Source organism: Eleutherodactylus coqui, chromosome 5 (assembly GCF_035609145.1).
Source record: "Eleutherodactylus coqui strain aEleCoq1 chromosome 5, aEleCoq1.hap1, whole genome shotgun sequence".
Lineage (NCBI taxonomy): Eukaryota > Metazoa > Chordata > Amphibia > Anura > Eleutherodactylidae > Eleutherodactylus > Eleutherodactylus coqui.
The window spans coordinates 268,237,470-268,238,281 of NC_089841.1; the positions used below are offsets into that span (position 1 = coordinate 268,237,470).

Sequence of the window (812 nt, forward strand, 5' to 3'; positions counted from 1 at the left end):
TATTAGAAGATGAAGCCCGGGCGGCAGAGCGGACAACAGGGGGCGCTCAGCGGTCCACCGCAAGTCACAGCGCTGCACCAGGCTGGGCGGCGCTTTCTTATGACGTCAGAAACATTGGCACAATTCTAGCTCCCATGATGCACTGCGGGAGGCGCTCCTTGTTCTTGGAATTAAAAGTGAATTTTCTGACAAAAAGATGTCAGATGTGACTGAGAATCCCATAAAGAGGCACAGACTACGGAGCCAGACCGACACTGTGACCGACCTCACTATGAGCTTACAGTTCTCTACCTTATGGACCTTATATACCACCAGCGCCCTCTACAGGATCGTGCTCGCTTCGGCAGCACATATACTAAAATTGGAACGATACAGAGAAGATTAGCATGGCCCCTGCGCAAGGATGACACGCAAATTCGTGAAGCGTTCCATATTTTACAACTTGTTCTCTTGTTGTTTCCTTTTTGGATCTTCAGTGATGTCCAGAAACGTCCTGCGTGACAGAATACTTAACAGCCGGGCGGCAGAATACGTCCTCCGCTGGAGCACTCACAAGAACGTGCGGTTACAGCGTATTACACGAGTTTTGTACCGGTCTGCCACGGGCGGCCATGTTGCCACTCACACATATTGCGCCAAATACGTGCTCAATAAAGATCGCAGCATGTTCTATCTTGGTGGGCATTACGCACGCTTACACACAGCGAGAACGAAATGTCACTGCATGCTTGCTGTGTGAGGGGCAACCATCTCCTGCAGGCGGCACGCTGCCAATTACACCCACGTGAAGCCGCCCTTAGATGTGCAGAATG

At 51.2% G+C, this 812-nt stretch overlaps 1 non-coding gene across 1 annotated transcript; it reads left to right on the forward strand.

The window, feature by feature from the left end:
• The first annotated feature begins 331 nt into the window (after positions 1-331).
• LOC136630948 (U6 spliceosomal RNA) lies at positions 332-438 on the forward strand. The gene has a single exon (XR_010792953.1). It is a non-coding gene; the product is annotated as a U6 spliceosomal RNA (small nuclear RNA).
• Positions 439-812: the final 374 nt, after the last annotated feature.